The sequence below is a fragment of the Chelonoidis abingdonii genome, chromosome 1, assembly GCF_003597395.2.
Source record: "Chelonoidis abingdonii isolate Lonesome George chromosome 1, CheloAbing_2.0, whole genome shotgun sequence".
Lineage (NCBI taxonomy): Eukaryota > Metazoa > Chordata > Testudines > Testudinidae > Chelonoidis > Chelonoidis abingdonii.
In genome coordinates, this window is record NC_133769.1 from 148,771,339 (window position 1) to 148,785,314 (window position 13,976).

At 47.2% G+C, this 13,976-nt stretch overlaps 1 protein-coding gene across 1 annotated transcript in view; it reads right to left on the bottom strand.

Moving 5' to 3' along the window:
- Positions 1 to 13,976, bottom strand: part of LOC116823564 (uncharacterized) — a 160,004-nt gene that overhangs the window by 64,070 nt on the left and 81,958 nt on the right. The gene's annotated exons all lie outside the window — the stretch shown is intronic.

The following is a 13,976-nucleotide window of genomic DNA, read 5'->3' on the forward strand; positions in this document are numbered from 1 at the left end:
CAAGAGCTACTTTTGGGGCAAACACATTCCAGAAAGGCATCTAGTCTTCCTTAAATGACATGAAGAGATGGAGAATCCACCACTTTCCTTGGTAGCTTGTTCCTGTGGTGAATCATCCTTGCTGTTGACTATTTGTGCCTTAGTTGTGATATGAATTTGTCTCTTTTCACCTTCCAGCCATTGGGTCTTGTTATGCCTTTTTCTGATAGATTAAAGAGCCCTTTAATACCCATCTTTTCTTTCCATTAAGGCAGTTCAACATTTCAATGACATCACCTTTCAATCTTCTTTTGATAAGCTAAACAGGTTGAGCTCTTTCAATTTTTTCTCCAGCCCTCAGAACATTTGGTGGCTCTTTGTTGCCCCAGCTCCAATTTCACAACATCTTTTTCAAATGAGGACACCAAATCCAGTATCAGTCTCACTGATGCCGTGTCACCTCCTGTGATGTTACTTACATAATCTGTAACTGTATAGATCACCGTTGCTACCACTATTCTATATTTGCAGCCAATATTGTAGAAAAGTTGTCATGTAAGGGGTCTATGGAGAGGTTCTGATTGGCTGATTATAATTATGCCATCTCTAGATGTGTATCATTTTTGTAGTTGAAGTTATGAATATTGGCACTATACTGTCTGTGTTTCAAACTTGTGCTATGCTTCTAGGGAACACCCCAGACAAGTTGGTGTCAGTTCTGCCTAGCCTGCTTGATGTCCCATTAAGGACCATCTGCTATACCATCAACCCCTTGACAGAAGGCAGATATGCCTTGCGACTCAGCAAGGTATGCAGGGACCTGCCTATGGACAGAACTCTAAGGTTCTTCTATGCCACATGCTGGATAGAGTGTCCTTGGGACAAAGAAAGCAAAGACCACATGGCAAGTTTTAAAATATCCTGCTCTAATTTCAGGATGGGTCTGTAACCGTAATTGCTCTCTGTGGGATGTGGCCTTTGGGAAGAGCTGGCTGAAAAGCCTTCCTACTAACCAGGGGATCCTGGTTTGACCTGCCAGTTCTTCCTTGCTGAACCTGGCTTTTCTGTCAGGCTCCCTTTTTTGTATCTCATCTCATGAAAAGAAAAGACCTCACTGCACGATCCTCGTAAGTGCTTGTTCAAGACACAGAGAACCTTCCTTGCAGCTAAGTCTTGGAAAGTGGCAAATGATAAGGCTGGAGCTGATGGAAAAGTTGCCATGATTCAGAATTGCACTGAAGTTGCTGTGACTGAAACGCAGAGCACTAATCACTATATGATCAGAGCTGCTTGTGGGAGAAGCCCTCTGTCAACTCAGCTGTGGCTTTCTGTGCACAGAGTCAGCCTGCTCAAGGGCTGCAAGTCTTTAGGGAAATGGGGAATGTCTGTACTTTGGAATGTGAAGATTTTTGTCTTGGATCATCAAGTAGAACAGTTGTGAATAGGCCCTTGAAGAAGACACCATGGCTTAGCTGGCTAAAGTCTGCTTCTTGTAAAGAGGAGATCCTGGGTTCAGCTCCTAGTGGTGGCTTGTTCTATGGCTTTTGTCTCCTCTACTCACATTTTTCTGTGTCTTCCTAGGAAACAAAAGTCAGTACATATTCCACCACTGATTCTCCATTGGAGGAGGCCTTCCCCTCCCATTAGTCCCTCATCAGGTCCAGGGGTCCCCTCCCTCTCTTTCCATACAGCAACTCGAAAGGAGAGAACCTGATTGATTCAGCACGTGGGGTAAACACTTGTCCCAGTCCTCTGGGTGCTGGTTCATAAAGGTTTACAGCATCATCTTTAGGGTCCCAGTGAACCTCTCCACTTTATTTTGCCTCCCCTTTGTTCATGTTATTACAACTGTAACAGCAAAGGAATCTGTAGGAGCAAAAACTGACCCAAAACTTTATTTCCCCATGTCATAAACAGATAGCTAAGGGTTAATGTTTCTTTTACCTGTAAAGGGTTAACAAAGAGACCCAAACACCTGACCAGAGGACCAATCAGGAAACCGGATTTTTCAAAGCTGAGGGAGGGAATATTTGGGTCTGTGTCTTTTTGTCTGGCTCTCAGCTATGAGGGGGTCTTTCTATCTTCAAGCTTCTAATCTTCAGTTTCAAAGTTGTGAGTACAAAGGTAGAAAAACAATAGGCTGTTATTGTTTTTTGTATATTCATGTGTGTAGTTGCTGTAATGTTTAAATTGTATCTCTTTTTGAAGAAGGCTGTTTATTCATGGAGTCTCCTAACAAAGGGAATATTAAACCATTCCCCCCACCCCTTCCCCCAGAATTTCCTGTCTGGCGTAACCTGAGAGTTACTGTTTGCAACTCGGTCTTTCATTATGCAATACCACGAAGCATGCTCTCTTCTTGCACAGAAAAACAAGGAACAAAGAAGATCTCTTATCTCTGCTTCCTCCCTTGCTCTTCTCCTCCCACAAATTCCCTGCTGTCTGCTAGAGATTTTACCCTCCGTAAATCTAACACAAAAGAATTTCCCTCCCCTTTCGTTCCTAGGACACTACCCAGACGTAGTAAAAAAAAACCTCAAAACTAAGTCTTAAAAAAGAAAACTTATTATATAAAGAATTAAAGAAAAGACATAAAATATTCTCTGTATCAAGGTTGCAATAATACAGGGTCAATGCTTAAAAGAAAAATGAATATGAGACGTCAGGGCTTCTGAAGTCTTGGGGTCCCCAGAGAAGGTTTTTGGGGAGACCAGAGAGGGAGTCAGGCCTGGAAAATTCCTGGCTGGTGGCAGCGAGATATCAAGATCTAAGAATGGTAATTAAGCCTTAGAGTTTTCATAGCGGGCCATCCAGATTTTTGGACGCTAAGGTCCAGATTTGGGAATTATCTTATGAATATGAGTGGCAGCAAGTGGGAAAGATATAAGCCGGAACAGTAGGAATATTATTTTTCTTTTTCTCTAGCTAGGCTTTAAAGGACAGAGAGAAAAGGGTTTGGTTTTAAAAGGAGGCCAGGAGAATTTTTTTTTTCTGTTTTCTCTCAGGTAGCGTCAGGTAGCTTGCATATTAAAGCAGGACCCAAGTAGGTGACAAAGGTCTATTGTAAGCAAATAGAATTATCCCTGAATTGGGAATCAAGTACCACAGCCAGTCCAACACATCGCAAGAATAAACCCTGTTTTCTCTAGTTACTTTGCATGTAAACAGAGTAGCAAGAAGAAGACAACAGGCTCTGTTGCTAGGCACGACTGTTGCCAGGGAGGTACAACAGAGAGCCCAACAGTTTTCAGAACAATACCACCACACCGAGAGGGCACCCCACACAAGAAAACAAGGAAACCATTGCGTCATCAGGGGAATTGACCAACAAGAGAAGCAAACTGGAAGTTAGCAGGCTAGGCAAAATGATCACATCCAATCCTAACAACACCTTCGCCATAGATTCCATGCACAAGAATTTCACCACCTACAAGGCAGGTGATGACAACTGAGGCCCTTCTTAAGAAAAGTTTTTGAAAAGGGCCGCATTGGGACAGCCATCTCTGAAAGACCAGTACATGGTAGATGCTGAGTCACACCTGCAGTGACTAGCCCTTAGCAAGAGGGTGGCGGCTGAGATGCCCAAGGACAACAATGAAAACCGATATATTAAAACTGTTACACCGAAGGCCATGATACAGAATGGGGATATACTCCGGATCATGCCGAGTTCGTTGTTCAGAACTCTCCACAAGTGGACACAAATGTGACATTGTCCCAGACATGCCTTACTACACCCTTGGAAAAAGATTATGAGCCGTGCGTAACACGGAAACCAATGCTATGAATGCCATAGACGAATTGAGGAAGTACCGAACTGGTCTCCTCATAATCAAATGGAGCATCTTGAGTGGTGTTCCTGAGGACATACACGGTACAAACAAGTGGAAATAACCGACAAAATTCTCATGAGGTCGGGGGGATTTGGAAGCCAAAATGGAATGGAAGTGGCAGAAAGCAAGAAACCTATCTGTCAGGGAATGAATACGCTCCAGAGGGCAACACCGACCAATAAACCCTACAACGACGGGCAACAATCCAAGACCCCTTCAACCCAAGGAAAGCCACCAGACACCCTAATCCTTCCACCACCCAGTCTCCGAGTAACTCGAGCTATGACCTCAGTGTACTCCATCAGCTGGAAAGTAGTGCAATAGGAGTTGTGAGAGCTGAACTGGGACATATAAAGGCCAACTGCCATAGGAAGACCACCGGGTGCAAAGTCATTACACCACATCGACACCAAAGATCCTCAGGCCCGATATCCAGATCTCAATAACTCACTCTGGTCCTGGAGCGAAGGCGAAATTGAGCGTTCTCGGGAGAGGAAAGAAGGTTAACGCCTTACATGGAGAAGCACACACGGGGGCGCACAAGTGTCAGCTATCCACCGGTCTCTCGTGTGGAATCTCCAAAACTCATCCAAAGCAACCAACAAAGGCCAAAGAAGGATGAAACCATTTACCTCCTCGATCCTCACAGCAGCTGTAGACTGCCCAAAATACAAATAACTGAACTGCCTGTCCAAATGTAAGAACAGGTCTGTCAGGAATTGAGGACTTTTGCAGATCTGAATATGACTCTTAATTATTCCATCCCCCATAGCTTACTGGGGAGAGACAAAATGGCCAACCTGGTGAAAGAGGGGCCAACGACGATTGTGCAGGAATGGTTATCACTGATCTACAGAAAATCCAAGTCAGAGGCAAGCTTCCAGACCATCGCCTCCAGATTCCTAAGAATGCCGTCCGAGGCAGAAAGCAAATCCGTCCCTGTGCTTAACCCGCGACGACCAGAACAGAGATACGTGGAGACCCGGCACCCATGCCCAACTGGCTGAACCAGGCTGCATCAGCACCTCCAGTCCCAGGACCTGGAGACGCTCAGTCAGGAAACAAGGCAAGGCATGCGACCAGGCGGAGTGCAGAGCCAACAAATAATCAGACCATCTCAGATGCCGAGTGTTCCACAGTATCCTCTTAAATAGATATCTCTTATTCCATCTGAGAAATCTTGTCTAAACTCACTTGGCAGATGAGAATCATAGAGGGCAGAAAAGAAATATATAGTAAGTGAGTGAAGATTTAAGTAAACGAAGTAGGAGAGGAAAAAAACAAAAGAGAATGGACAAGCATAACAATAAGCTTGCAGTGCCTGTGAACCTGTCCATGACTTTTACTATATAAATACCAGCATACTAAAAACTTAGCAGCTCCTAGGAAAGACAGGTAGTGGGGGGGGGGAAAGACAGGGAGACCAGGACAAGTATGCACTAAGGTGAGCAGCTGGGAAGCTACAAAGCTACATGACCGAGGGACAGCCTCTGTGGGCCCCAGGGACCGAAAAGAGGAGCCAGCGGCCTGACTGGGCAGAAACACTACAGACAACCATAACCGTAAGAGCTCAGCCAGAGAGCCTGAATACCCGCAAGGGTCGTCCACCCTAGGGAGAGGCGCGCTTCAACATCAAACGGAAACACCCTATCACCTACATCACTTCAGAGGGACCAAACCCAAGTCCACAGTCTGAGGAAGGACTGGTGTCCCCAGCGTCCAAGGGAACAGCTCATCCGAGGACACCGAGCAGCGAAGCAGATGAGCAGCCTTCAGCGAAAGCTTGGAAACTCGGTGGCAGGGAGTACCCCCCTGCCCTCAAGTCAGCTCTTCACCCGACTCGCCGGGTTGTGGTCTTATAGACGTAAGGATGCTTATTTTAGCCCCCGTAAAGTGCCTTCTTCTGATGGACACCCTACACGGACAGAATGGCAGCCTATAAACAGATGTTCCTGGTTCCAACTAGAGTTACCATGGGCAAGCTTCGTGAAGGCTCTAGCGCCCCATGCGATGAGCCTCATAGCCTTGAATCCGGCGAGTGCTTGGGGTGGAACAGAACCAAAGACCAGGTGGGGAAGCTTCCTTCCACCTGGGGAAAAAAGTCGCGCCATGGGCCAGCCGACAGTCTGCGCGCGAAGTATGTTCGGCTTGTCAGGCTTTCGCCTAAAAGAGAGGTTGGAGAAAGCACTCAAGACCATAGGTCCGCACTCCGTGCTGCGTCAACCAGCCGGACACACCCTCATAAAAGTTTGAATAGGTCGCGCGGATTAGCAGCAAGTTAGCTGTGGCTAGTTATGTACTGCGGTCTTTCCCCGATAGGAAAGACACCCCCACGAGGAAAATGCAGGTAAACGTCATGAGAGTAACTTTTCATGCCTTAATCAGGCGCCATTATCGTGCGGACCTTTGCTACCCCGATGGCCGGAAGCAGAGATCTAGGCAACACCAGGGCAAAGTGGTTGGCCAGGCCCTAACAGACATTTTTGCAGGGTAGGTTGGCCCTCAATATCCTTAACAGATTCAGGGTCTAATTTCCTGGCAGGACTTTTCTCTGTCTAGGAGATTGAAGAAGTCCATATTAAATATTTGTTCCCCAGATAGGTACTTATTGGCTGTAATCAAGGCAACCCCTTAACTAGCTCTTGAAGCTAAATAGATTAATCTCCTTAAGCAGGGCTGGCTTTAGGAAGTGTGGGGGCCAACTCGAACAGTTTGACGGGGCCCCGGCAGGAATGACTCTATTAAAAAAAACCACGTGGCTCTTGTACTCATCAGGTGGTGCTCCGAGTCTTTTGGCAGCAGGTCCTTCACCCTGTCGCTCCAGCTCTTCGGCGGCACTGAAGGACCTGCCGCCAAAGTGCCGCTGAAGACCCAGAGCAAAGCGAGACCTGCCTTCGAAGTGCTGCCGAAGACTGGAAGGCCCGCTGGGGCGCCGCCGGGGTGAGTTAAAAAATTAAAAGGCTGCCTCTAGCCAGGGACAGGGATTCACTGGTGCGGCCACCGATGGGCCAAAAACAATGCGGGGCTAAACTCTCATTTAGGGGAAGTCACTTTCGGAGCGTGGGCCCCCGAACTTCGCCTACGGCGAGCCGATCAATACCTGATGGACCTGTCGATAGTATTCTATGGACTCTGAGGGAGACGCGAAGAACAGCCCTCCATAGTACCATTCGTTGATATGAAACTCACCAATAGGAATCATGGGACCTACTTAAGTTTGTATTGCAGAAGTTGCTCAGTTGGCTTACGAAGTGTGTGGGCCTTTGTAACTCAAAAAATCATGCGTTCATGGCTCCTTCTCTGATCCTTCCTTTCCAATTTACTTCAAAAATCCTTCTTGAATTGTGGACCAACAGCACTTTATTGCCACATGCATATCCACATACAAGATCGGTAACCACAAGTTTAAGGGTTCCTACACCAATTTGACACTCGGTATCGGGCCACTGAGGTTAAGGGCCCATTAACAGTTGGTGAAGCACACAATGGGAGGGGTTTACACCGCTCTAGGGAACTAACATTCCTGGACTTTGGTAAGCAACCCTACTATCAAAGCAGCCCTCTGACACCTCCGTTAGCCTTGCTAGAGAAAACCTAAAGGGTACTCAGGAAGAGCAGAGAAGGCCAAATGGTAGATATTAAACATGCCAGTAGCGCCATATCCTCCTCAAGGTAGGAGACCAGGTTAATTGGTCTTGAGGCGGCAGCAGGACCATAAGATGGAAGCTCATGGGAAGGGCCATTCACGGTCCAAGAGCGGCCTGGGACGCCTGGGAGCTGTTAACTACCTCATAGCATTTCCCAATTCCTCACTAAAACCCAAAGTGTACCATGTTAATTCTCTCAAGCCCTTTTATTCCAGAGACTTACAGGTTTGTCAGTTTACAGTCCAGGGAGGAGATGACGCTGAGTGGCCTGACGGTGTCCAGACCCGACTGCCAGCCCCTCCCCACAGCCAATGACTTTCTGACTCCAGCCCCACTCCTTTCCCCAGTGAAAGCCACATCACCCAGGGCTGCCTGCTGGCCATGTGAATATGAGACCAGAAGGATCCATCCCATTCTGTTGTTGATTGAATATTGCTGTATAATCCCCTCAAATTTCTCCTCTTTTCTCTTGAGCTGTTGAATGGTGACATAAAATCTCTCCAGACATTTGTCAATGTAACAGAGAAGCACCAATATTTAGTTTGTGCCCCATTTTCTCCTCAGTTCAGAAATACTGATATTGAATTCTTGAAAAAGTTCCTGCTTTTCTCTCCAGGTGTCTGACTGAGATCAGAGCTCTTATCGTTACTGAGCGTGGCACAGGCCTTGCCTGAGATCAGGTCCCCCAGTGTGCCGGGCACTGCACAAACCCTGACCGAGTTTGGGGCTCTCATTATGCCAGGAACTGCACAGACACCTACGGAGAACAGGGACTTTTTATGCAGAGCTCTGCACAGACACTGGCCAAGATGCTGACAGGTGACAGGTGCTGAACAGACAACAAGGCTCTCTGTACCCTGCCATTAAAACCCCCCAGCTGGCCCATGCCAGATGACTCAGGCTCACAGGGCTCAGGCGAAGGGGCTGTTTAATTGCAGTGTAGATGTCTAGGCTCGGTCTGGAGCCAGGCTGCAGGACCCTGCAAAGTGGGAGGGTGCCAGACCTTGGGCTGCAGTCCCAGCCAGAACATCTACACCACAATTAAATAGTCCCACAGCCTGAGCCGTGTGAGCCCAAGTCATCAGGCACAGGCCAGCCACCGGTGTCTGACTGCAGTGTAGACATGCCCACAGGGACAGAGAGGCCTTGCCACAAAAAGCTCGAAGGCTAAATAGGCAAATGGTGGAAGGCAACTCTCCATTTTACAGATGGGGAAATTGAAGCTCAGAGAGCTGAAGTAATTTGCTCAAGTTTGCATGGAGAATTTGGGGCAGAACTGGGAACTGAACCCAGATCGTTTGAATTTTTGCCTCCTCTTAACCCCAAGCCCAGCGTGTGTGTGTGTGTGTGTGCAGTGTTGTTTTGGTCTGTATTTGCCTTGCATTGCCTTCCAAGGAAGGTTGTGGAATTTCCTTCACTGGAGATTTTTAAGACCAGGTTAGAGATACACCAGTCTGGGAATGTCTAGGGATACTTGGTCTTGCCTCAGCACAGGGGGCTGGAGTAGACGACCTCTCAAGATCCCTTCCAGGCCTACATAGAAATAATTCTCTTTTGTGTTGTGTCCTGTTTTACGCTGAGTTGTTTTGCATGGTGCCATTTGGAACTGTGATTGCACCATGTTGTGTTGCATAGTTTTATGGTGCATTGTTTTTCCTCAGTGTGTTTGGTGCCTGTGTTGTGTTAGTTTGAGCTGAGCTCTTTTTCATTGTGTAATATTGTCCTAGGGTGTATTAGTTTGCATTGTAGTGTTTTCTTTTCCTTTGTATTGTTGTTTTGTGCTGTGGGTTGGGTTTTGTTTTTTTTCTGAATTGCCTGACATTATGTTCTGGTGGGTTTTATTTGTATGCTGTGTTTTATATGTATATATTGCATCGCATCATAGAAATGTAGAGCTACATAATACCTCAAGATGTCATCAAGTCCAGCTCTTTGCCGAGGCAGGACCAAATATATGTAGATTATCGCCGATAGAGGTTTATGCTACCTGTTCTTAAAAACTTCCAGGGAAAGAGACTCCACAGCCCCCCTTGTAAGACTATTCCAGAGCTGAACTGCCTTAGCTCTGGTGACACCCACACAGATTTTAGTGGTGAGCAGCTCTGGAGAGAGAGGAGACCCCAGTGGTGGGCAGCTGGGTAAAGAGACAAAAGTTGGGAGGAGAAACATTGACACATCCAAGGTCACCCAGGCTGTCTGTGACAGAGCTAGAACTAGATCCCAGTTCTAGTGCCACTGTACTGCTGTTTTGGGTACTGAAGGTCTCTGCCACACTGGAGTTTTAGGCACTGGTGCAAACCCTTAGTATAGACAGAATTTACACTAGTGCACTCTGATTGGCACTGGTGCACCATGTCCCAGTTTGAGGGCTTGCAGGGGGGAGAGAAAGGGGGAGACAGGACAGTGACCTCACAGAGGCCTGGGGCTGACTGAACAGTGCAGCTGGTAAGGGAGGGGCAGCAGTGAGTGCTGGAGGTATGAGCCAGGAGCACGGCCCCACAGGACTGGGCACTGACTTCTCCTAACCCAGGACACACAACCCCAGCCATGTGCCGGGACTGCAGCTGAGCTGCCCTGCCAAGACAGCCTGTGCGTTCATGGACAAACCACCTCTTCCTGCAGCCTAATACAATAGGGTCTGGGGACCTTTCCAAGCTGCGGGTGATGGGACTCTGGAGTTACCGGGGTCTGTTCCTGGCTCTGTCACTGACATGGTTGGTGACATTGGGGAAGTCACAGCCCCTCTGTGTTTTCCTCCTACCCATTGTCTACTTGGATTCTGATCTCTTTGGGGCAAGGACTGTCCCTCTCTGTCTGTGCAGTGCCCATCACAATGGTGGTGCTGATCTCAGTCAGGCTCTCTGGCATGCATAGCACGATGGGGCCCTGATCTCCATCAGTGTCTGTGCAGCACAAGGCATAGTTTATAAACTTATAGACATTAAGGTCAGAAGGTAGAGGTGTATTTCAGATGAGGTCTTATCAGTGCCTTGTATAACAGTACTAACCCTTTCGTGTGTCTGCTGGAAATACCTCACCTGATGTAGCTAGGACTGCATTAACCTATTTCACGGCCGCATCACATTGGCAGCTCATAATTATCCTGTGATCAACCAATCTCCTCCTCTGTCACTTCCAATTGATAAATCCCCAGCTTATTGCAAAATTAAGCACTTGGAGACTAACAACTAGAATTTGAGCACTATTAATTTTCATTCCATTTATATTACTCCAGCTTTCAAGGACATGCAGATTTTCTTGTATGATTTTTCTGTCCTCCTTCATACTGGCAATCCCTCCCAACTTTGTGTCACACTCCCACTTCTTGTGCCAAGATTACTAAAAAAAGTGTTGAATAAGATTGCTCCCAAGACTGATCTGAGGAACTCCACTAGTAACCTCCCTCCAGCCTGACACTCACCATTCAATACAACCCCCTTGTAGACTCCCCTTTAACCAATTCTTTATTGACCTTTTGGTTCTCATATTAGTTTCCCATGTGGAACTGTATCAAAAACCTTACTGACATCCAGATCAGGTTTCTCTGGCACAAGCTACCTTTTGTAACACCATGTTTTCATTCTTTATAGTGCTGAAGGCTGAAAGAAACTGTTAGCAATGGGCTGAGAATGACCATGTGGAGGTGGGGGAGGAGATGGCAGACAGTTGGGAGGCAGGAGGATGTGAAATTGGAGGTGTATCTGGGATTGTGTTTTGTAGGAGTCCATGTCTCTGCTCCCTGGGGCCGTGGTTCATTCCGTACCAAAGCAGCACGTCAGCAGAGCAGACGCACACACCATAGCTCTGTCTGGAACACGCAGCATTCACTGCCAGACGGTATGGGCAATTTTTCAGGGACCCAGCTTGATATGCCTGGCTGAGGTGGGTTCAGCTGGATGGGGGTCTGCGGCTCCGATAGTTTGCAATGTTCTGTTTTGCATAGTCAGTTTTTTCCATTTATTGTTTTACCCCTGCCTTTGCCCAATGTCACTCTCTTCTTAACTTGCTTTGGTTATTTCAGTTATAGTTTTCAAATGGGACCTAAGAATTGCAAAGCTGAATATATTGCAAAGATAAAACAAACAGAAGCATTTGAATGTTGGCACATAGCTGGTAGAACGATACCTAGTGAAGGTCTGCTGTAATGACCTGGCTCCCTACAGCATTTTCTGGTGGGACGGATAAAGCAATATCAAAGAGCCAAATGCACATTTTTAGGGCTAAAGGGCTTGTCAGGTGTTTGCTCTCTAAGGAACGTGTCACCTTCCAGGGCTTGCAGTCTTTCAGGAGTGGTGCGCTGGGCTGTATTTAGGAACCTCAAAATAAAAGGTGAAGACGGCTCATTCACAATATCCAGTGAAATCTTGCAAACAATTATACAAATAGATCCTAATGCTATTTAAACAACATGGTATAAATACTGATTCAAAACTGAAATTAAAATTGAGATAAACGCATGAGAAATGAACTGACACCTACTTATCATTTCTTAATGCCTAAAATTTTGACACTCGCTCACACCATCTTTTTTTAAAACCGATGCACAGCACACAGTCAAGTTAATTCATGAAAGCACTCTGATTATTGACTGCTTTGTGTTGCATAAGCATCTGATTAAGCACCTAATTAAAACTGTGCCACTGTAAGTGGAAGTGCCTCAACCCAGCTTAGCTCCAAGGTGCTTAGATGTGCATGAAGAGTTTCTAAGGACTTGGCTACACTGGAGAGTTGCAGCGCTGGTGGTGGTTTTACAGTGCTGCAGCTCACTCACCATCCACACTTGCAAGGCATATACAGCACTGTATCTCCCTAGCTACAGCACTGGTTGTACTCCACCTTGATGAGAGGAATAAAGGCTATAGCGCTGATGCAGCACTGCCCCGCCAGTGTGGCCACCAAAAGCACTGTTATTGGTCTCCAGAGGTATTCGGAAGTATCCCAGAATGCCTGTTCAGCCACTCTGCTCATCAGTTCGAACTCTACTGCCCTGGCCTCAGGTGACCAACTGTCAGACCCGCCCTTTAAATGCCCTGAGAATTTTAAAAATCCCCTTCCTGTTTGCTCAGCCAGATGTGGAGTGCAATTGGTGAATCTTTCCAGGTGACCATGGCTTCATGCAGCAAACGAGCCCCAGCGGGGAGCAATGGCGAGTTGGTGGACCTCATCAGTGTTTGGGGGGAGGAAGATGTCTGGTCCCAGCTGCGCTCCAGCCATAGGAATTACGAGACCTTTGGGCAGGTATCAAGGGCCATGCTGGAAAGGGGTCATGACCGCGATGCGCTACAGTGCAGGGTTAAAGTGAAGGAACTGCAGAGTGCCTACTGCAAAGCCCGTGAGGCAAACCACCGCTCCGGCGCTGTCCCCACGACTTGCCGTTTCTACAAAGAGCTGGATGCGATACTTGGGGGTGACCCCACCTCCACTCTGAGGACCACGATGGACACTTCAGAGTGGGAGGAGGAGGAGGAAAGCAAGAATGAGGGTACTGGGGTCGGGGGAGACACCCCGGAGTCCCTGGAGTCAAGCAGCCAGGAGCTCTTCTCAAGCCAGGAGAAAGGTAGCCAGTCGCAGCAGCCGGTACTTGGTGGAGGACAAACAGAGGAGCGGGTTCCCGGTAAGCAGCTTTTATTTTCAGGATGGAAATTTTTGGGGAGAGGAGGGAGGGTTAGGGCTGCATGCCTAGATGCAGAATAGCGCATTGATGTGATCTATCACGTCGCGGTAATTGGCCTCAGTAATCTCTTCAAAAGTCTCAGCCAGAGCGTGGGCAATGGGTACTTCAACTACTTGATGAAGAAATCCATCCGCTATCACATCCAGAAAAATCTGACCCCTATTATTCTTGCAAGCACTCGTCGTCCCAGTCTATATCCGGGAAGTTGAAGTCTCCCATAATCACACATTTCCCCTTTGTGTTTACTTCATTAAAGACATTAAAGAGGTCTCTATCCATATCAAATCAGATCCCGGCGGTCTGTAGCACACCCCAAGCACTCCTATCTCAGGGGAAGCTCTAGTAGCTTTTTTACCCAGCGTGATTTTTACCCAGACAGACTCCGTCTTATCTATTCCATCACTTCTTATTTCATTACAGTTCACCCCATCATTGATGTACAAGGCTACTCCACCACCTTTGCCTTTCTTCCTGTCTTTTCTAAACAGCACATAGCCTTCAATACCCGTACTCCAGTCATGAGTACTATTCCACCAGGTTTCTGTTATCCTATAATATCCGGTTTCACTTCCTGCACCAGTAGCTCCAGTTCTCCTCCATCTTGTTCCCTAGGCTCCTCGCATTAGTGTACAGACATTTTAATTTTTGACGTTTGTCGTCAGTGACATTCTTTCCCCGTCGTGCACAGACTTTCTACCACCAGCATCACCCGTTAGGCTAGTTTCAACTCCGCTTTTCCTCCTCGGGTCAATTCTTCGGTCCACAAGGGTATCCCCTCTCACTTCGTTTACTTCCCTCTCCAGGTTCAAATTCCGGCGTGGAGATCTCCTGAACATCTCCCAA